This window comes from Vulpes vulpes, chromosome 12 (assembly GCF_048418805.1).
Source record: "Vulpes vulpes isolate BD-2025 chromosome 12, VulVul3, whole genome shotgun sequence".
Lineage (NCBI taxonomy): Eukaryota > Metazoa > Chordata > Mammalia > Carnivora > Canidae > Vulpes > Vulpes vulpes.
Window position 1 is genome coordinate 110,601,610 of NC_132791.1, and position 6,942 is coordinate 110,608,551.

The window sequence follows — 6,942 nt, forward strand, 5'->3', positions numbered from 1 at the left end:
CCCGCCCCCTCGCCCCTGCAGGCCCTCGGGGTCCGACCCGGCGCGCACCGACCCCCCAGCCTCCGGCGCCTGCATCTCCCCTCCCGGCCCCCGCGCGGGACCGGCCGCCCTCGGAGCTCCTAGGGGCGCCTCCGCCTTTGCGCTTCTGCTCCGCTCACTTCCCGCCCGGGCCGGGACCGAAAGCCCCGAGTCAGCTCTCGGCGACCTTCCGACCTTCCGCAGCCCGCAGCTCATTGCGGCCGCCTGCGTCCTTCTGTCCTGGGAAACTGAGGCTCGCGGGGGGGGGGGGGGAGTAGTGACATGACACCGGGTGCCCCCCTCACCCCCCACCCCCGCCGCATCGCACTGGTCTGAGGGTGGTGCACCCCCGGGCACCCTGAGAGCGCAGGAGGCTTTGCGGGGTTACAGTATCGGCCCAGACAAATCCCTCCGGCCCAACGCGGGCTGCCCGTCCCACTGGGACTCCGGGCTCCCTATGGCGCCAGGCGGGCCTCTACCTGCCCCCCTCCCCAGGGAGACTGGCCTCCCATCCACTCCTGCCGGGACAGGCTTGCAGCCGTTCTGCTCGCCCTTCTGGAGGCAGCAGCCAGGCAGCAGGGAAGCAGCACAGAATTCTGTGCCCTTAGAAAGTGCTCCTCAAGGCCTCTAGCCCGAGGATTTCCAGGGCATGTTCCCACCTATGAAAAGAAGATACTGTGAGATCTTTGGATTTGAACCCAAGAGGGGTGAACTCTACAGGGCCAGAAAGGAAGCATTCACCTGGAGAGTAAAGTTGTTAATAGAATATAAACTAGGAACATGTCCGTGCAAATTGATATCAGCCCTAACACCACCCTACCCCGAACCCCTAGGAGGGCCCAGGCCTGAAGAGCAAGGTCATAAAGATGGAGCAATAAATCCGCCCAACAGGTCAGGGCCCAGAATGATGGGCTTGGCTGTTCCCTGCCCTGGAATCAAGCACAAAGAGGGTAAGCAGAGCTGTAATACCTCGTTAATGCCAGGTGTCAGGGGGCAGAGGTCTGGTCGCAGAAATGAAGACAACAACAAGCAGAGGACAAGAGGTGAAGGGATAGAGGAAAGAAGGAAGGAGATGGGAGGAAGGAACCAGTGCTAGATTAGGTGCAGCACAGAGAGGTCGAGCAACCAAAGGAAGAGCATGGTGAACAGCAGCTAGCTTCATCCTGAATTCTAGCACTAACCGTGCCCAGATATACATTCATTTCATTCTCACAAGCCAGTGAGGTGGGCATTACCCGTCTGAGAAGGGCGACTCTAAGTCCTGGTTTACCTGGGACAATACCAGGTAAAATTCCGCTCTCCCAGAATGTACAAAGGACCAGTTCTGGGGTCAGTAACACCCAGTAGACATGAGGCATAAAAGCCAGCAAGGTCAGGGGTGGAGAACAAACTAGAATAATCAGCTGATATCCCCAGGAAGACAGCTATTTGTTTCTAAGGTAGGTACTAAAGAGGAGGAGAAAGTTGAAATACAAATGAACCAAGAAAGCTGCTGACTGGACTTGATGCTCCCCGGGAGGGGTCCATGGACAGTCCTGGAGGAATGGAAGGGACCGTCACCAGGGATCCAGAGGCGCTCCCCAGACTTGAGGAGGGTGGAACCTCCTGTCTTTCCATTTGCGACAGCAAGAAGTCCAGGAATAAGACCTAGGCCTGCTCGCTTCACGTGCTTCTCTGGAGATGTTGTGTTTGTGCCTCTTAGGGGACCCCGCTGGCCCGGGGCTGGAACCCCCAAGGAACATTAACGGCATGCCCTCGGGTGGCATGGCTATTCTTCACCGGGTGCCAACAAGTGGCTGGGAGCCCGGCCAGTCCTGACATAGTCTTTGCCTTGTTCCCGTTACTTCCTGTGAATTCCAGCCTTGTATCCCTGTTCAGGGGCCAGGATGACACCGGAACACTCTTACCAATGTTCCTTACTTGTTCCTGGGGGTGACTAGCTAGACAGTCTCTTTGCTTCCTGCAGCTTGAAGGAGTGACAAAGAGAATGTTATGGCTCAGATCCTCCTTTCACTCACCTACACAAGCTCTCTACCCTTGACTCACCTTCCTGTTATCTGGCACCCCTTACACACACTCCTCAGGAAATAAGGAAGGGAGGGAGGAGTCACCAAATCTAAGAGTAAAGGAAAGGCTCTTCAGTTCTTACTGTGGCTGGCCCTGTCATTTGTCCCAAATGCTCACTATGGTCGAGTATCAGACACCCGTAGGACAGAAGCTGGCAGTTAATGGGCCTCTTGCCCATCAAATGCCAGCTCCTACTGCTGGGTAGGAGTTCCTAGTTCCTACTGGTTTACTGATCACCCACAAGACTTTCTGGGTAGCCAGTGATCTGTATAGGTCCTTTTAGATATGGTAATAGTATCCTCCCTACTTTTTTCCAAGGGATCCAGGGACCAAAGGCTCGAGAAGGCCTAATGAGAACAAATGCCATGAGAATAAGCTATGAGTCAACAGTAGTCCAAAATCCCTGCACACACACAAGCCGGATTCTCTAAACACCTCTCCCTCCTCCCACTTCTGACTTACCAAACAGAGAATGGCATATTTTTTTTGTGATAGAATCAAGACCCAGACCCTTGATTAACAGATCCTGGTAGAGGTTGGGATATTAGGGGAGATAGAGACTCTTTGACCTTTTAAAGATTCAATTTCATATTAGGCTTTTTAAATTAAGATGCCAAGTGTTGTAGTGAAAAGAACACGAGCTTTGAGGCAGAGCCAATCCTGACCCAAATACTACTACTTCTCTGAACCTCTAACATACATAATAATATCTGCCCTTGCAGGGTGGCTATAAGAATGAAAATTCTGCATATAAAAAGTGCCTGGCCAGGGGCACCTGCGTGGCTCAGTTAGTTAAGTGCCTGACTCTTGATTTCAGCTCAGGTCATCATTGTGGGGTTGTGAGAAGGGAGCCCCAAGTTGAGCTCCATGCTGGTTGTGAAGCTTGCTTAAGATTTTCTCTTTCTCTCTCTCTGCCCCTCCCCCAACCCTCTCTAAAAAAAAAAAAACCCGAGGGGGCCTGGGTGGCACAGTCAGTTAAGTGTCCAACTCTTGGTTTTGGCTCAGGTCATGATCTCGGGGTCATGAGATCCAGCCCTGTCCCCCTACCCAAGCCCCTCTGTTGGGCTCAGCACTGGGCATGGAGTCGGCTTGAGAGTCTCTCTCCCTCTCCCTCTGCCCCCTCCCTCTTGTGCTCTCTTTCTCTACAATAAATAAATAAATCTTAAAAAAAAAAAAAAAAAGCACCTGGCCATATAAAGTAGGTTTGGTAAGTGGAGCAATCATTCATTATATGTGCATGAGATACTGACTATAATGGATAGACACCAATGGCCAGTATAAATCATAAAAAAATATAGGGTTCAAGATCAGAGTCCTTAAAAAGTGCCAGTGAGTATAGCTGAATAGGTTTAACCTCTATATCCTTAATATCCTGTGTGCGTAGACACGTATGTGTGTGAATGTGCATGAATGTTGGTATCTTACGTATGTATGACTTTACTCACTGACGTTATTGTAAGCATCATGACAACACATGTTGAATAATTTGGGGTTGACAAGGATGGATGCATGGGTAGAGGAAAGTGCCGGAAAGAACGAAAGGAGCTATTATTATCTCAAATGTGACAGATGCTGACATTTCACTAAATTTCTCCCAGCCAACACAATCAAAAGATAGATAAGCAAAGTGACTATGTATCCCAAAAGATTTTATTTCAAGGAAAGACAAAGAAAGTCCTAGGCTTGATACAACTGGTCAAAAGTAAGGGCTTCACTCTATTCAAGGCAGGACGGATGGTTCATACTGGCCTAACGAGTGGGCTTTGAAGACCATTATCAGCCAAGCAAGGAGGCAGCCCGGCTCTCAAATGGTCAGCCAGTGATGGTAGCGAATGTATGTGAGGAATGAGAGCAGGGAAGAAAGGAGCAGACTGGGGAGGTGGCTAGATTACTAGTCTCCTGAAGTAATTTTGTTGGTGTGGGCAGAAATAAAAAGAAGATATGGTAATGAAAAAAGTGAGGCAGCCTCAGGCAGCCTCGTCATACAAGCTGAAGACAATTTTTGGTTGTTCTAGTATCTGAAAGTAACAATTCATTCATCTATTCATTTAATAAATGCTTGTTACGTGGCAACTATCTGCCAGGTGCAGCACTCTGTGCTAGGGATACATTGATAAATAGGACAGGTACTACCCCTAACCTCAAAGAACATACGGCTGAATGGGACAGAGATGCAGAGAGCCCTAATTCCACCTCAAAGAGCTCCAGGAGAATAAATCAATTCAAGCAAGAAATAGCTTGTAGAATTATGTTCATTCTGCTATGGTGACACCGAGAAGGGATCAGATACTGACTGGGAAAGTCTTGAAAGGCTTCACAGCGGGTAATATAAGAAGCAGAACTGGAGTTAAGTATAGCTCGGTGACTGTCAAGTAGAGAAGAGGGGACAGGAGCAGCAGAGTGCACGTGCACCAGAGGGATCAGGACCTGAGCTGAAGGCTGACGCTTAACCAACTGAGCCACCCGGGTGCCCCTGTTGTTACTGGTTGTAAGATACTCAAGAGCCTTAAAAAGTCTGTTACAGGATTGGGATTTTATCCTTTGGGCAGCATATAACAGGAGGTTTTATGGTTTGTGGGGTTTGTCTTTTTTTTTTTTTTTGGTGGGGGTGGGGAGAGGGAGAGAGAGAATCCTAAGCAGGTTCCAAGCTCAGCACGGAGCCCAACGCAGGACCTAACCTTACAACTCTGAGATCACGACCGGAGCTGAAATCAAAATCTTTGTGGTGATGGAACCATTTTGGATCTTGATTGTGGTGGTATTTACATGAATCAACATGTGGTAAGGGCACACGTAAAACTATACATACGTATTGTGCCAATGTCAATTTTCTGGTTTTGATATTATACTATAGATACATAAAATATAACCATTGGGGGAAACTGGGTGGAGCCTACACAGGACCTATCTGAACTACTTTTGCAACTTCCTGCATAATTATTTTATAAGTTTTGTTTAAAAAAAAAAAAAGCAGCTCTTCACCAACTTTCAACTTCCTTCTGGTAGGTCTCAGTTTGCTAAATCTAGGAAAAGGAGACAGGAGAAATGAGAAGTTTACTTTGCAAATATAAATTTTTTCTTTTGAGGAGGTGCGATGGTGCAGCAGGATGAGCTGTGCAAGTTAAGTGAATGTCAGGCAGGACTGCAGAACTGTTCCTCAGATCCCAAGTTCTTTGTTCTCATCTCACACCTTCCTCTGCACCACTAGATGGCTGGGAGATAAAACGTCTCCCCATTCCTCACACATGGAAATTCAAGCTCATGGAGAACTGGCGTGCCTGGTTCAGGCAGAGATGGTGGTAGGAAGATGAGGTGTCATCTCTCCCCAAGGACCAGTCCATTTGTAAAATCAAATCCCCTCTTAGCCCCTGGGGTAAGTGTAGGAGTGCCTCCCCACTTATGTCCACAATTGGGGATACATTTTTATTGTGACACTGTGAAGCAAGAGGAATGAAACAGGGAGAACAGGTTGGATAAATAAACATTGGAAATTTGGTTTGGAGATTGGAAGCATGTGACTTCAAAGACTCATGTTATTTTTCACAGGCAAGGACTGGAAGGTCTTCAAGGGAAGTTTTCCTAGCAAGATTTTGAAAGGTCTGAGCAAACAAGCCAGTGCCACACAATAAAGGCTGAAGATATCCCTGCTACCCCTAGATGTCTGTGGCACCGAAGGCACGACTCACATCTTGAAAACCTCTCTTATATCTCCTTTGGCCCAGCAATACCTTCACCCTAGAATTTCTCCCTGAAACTCATGAGTACTGGCGTCAGATCCCTGGCCCTTAGTTACTACAGCATGCCTTGTAGAATACATGAAGGACAAACAGGTCGCTAAATGCAAGAATCAAGTCCCAGGCTGAAGTTCTAAGGGACAGAATCCTAATTCTAGACCGACCATTTGAGAAACTCATCTCCATCCCAAGCCTTCCCTTCTCCAGAATCAATATCATCCATATGCTCACTGTATGCCAAGGTAGGTTCTAATCATTTCTATTTACTGAGCACTGTTTCTAAACCTTGTTTTTCCCTTCTCAACAATGAACTTGGACAGGGTCTTCTTAGTTTATGAGCCAGAGAGGGGGGGATATTCCCAGGCCTCTCGAGAAAAAAACAAAAACAAAACCAAAACAAAACAGAAAATTCATTGGTTTCTTTCAGGACTTTGTGTGTTGCCTTGTCCAGTTCAAGTCTTACCAAGTCCTTGTCTATTTATTGCACTAAATGAAGTTAAAGACATACTCACAAACCTCAAAACAAAAAAATCCAATCAGGTTAAAAACAGATGAACTAAACAGTCCAGCTAATTAACAAAGATTTTAAAAGTAAAATCTGAAATTCCCTAGAGAAACTTCCAGCAAGACATATTTAAGAAGATTGTACGGTAAATTAGTACTCTTGCTGCACCTATATAAATAACCAGATACAATCTAACAGGACTGGGGCTCCTGGGTGGCTCAGCGGTTGAGCATCTGTCTTTAGCTCAGGGATGACCCCAGAGTCCTGGGATTGAGTCCTGCATCGGGCTCCCGGCAGGGAGCCAGCTTCTCCCTCTGCCTATGTCTCTCTCTGCCTCTCTCTTTGTGTGTCTCATGAATAAATAAGTAAAATCTTAAAAAAAAAAAAAAACAAAACAATCTAACAGGGCCAACCTTAGTTTATGATCAAGAGTAGTCTTTCTTTGAGACTATTCTTGACCAAAACAAAGGAAATGGTAGAAAACATTTTGGGCTTTAGTAGAAAATTACCCATTGTCTAGATAACTGCCCTCCAGGTTATCTGGTTTTAGTCTATAGCTGATCTAATTTACAATTCTGCAAATCATAAGTAACTATGAAAAAGATCAGTTATGCCTCC